This window comes from Solanum pennellii, chromosome 11 (genome assembly GCF_001406875.1).
Source record: "Solanum pennellii chromosome 11, SPENNV200".
NCBI classification, from domain to species: Eukaryota; Viridiplantae; Streptophyta; class Magnoliopsida; order Solanales; family Solanaceae; genus Solanum; species Solanum pennellii.
The window spans coordinates 46,977,445-46,977,724 of record NC_028647.1 but is presented as its reverse complement, the minus strand read 5'-3'; positions in this window follow the sequence as shown (position 1 = coordinate 46,977,724).

Genomic DNA, 280 nt, shown 5'->3' with positions numbered 1-280 from the left:
TACTATCCTGGTGTCGGAACGTGACACCCGATCCTCTAATCTCGTTACTTTAGTTCATCAAGCCTTCTTTTATCCCAAGGCATCATCATTAACAAGTAAATTTAGGGTTCAAGATTCAATAGCCTCATCATGCTAGTTTCACCACAATTATATATAAACACACATCATGCATGCACACAATTAAGCATATAGAAGACTTCATAATACTACCCAACACATATCATTCGCTATTAAGAGTTTACTACGAATAGCATAAACCATAACCTACCTCCACCGAAGA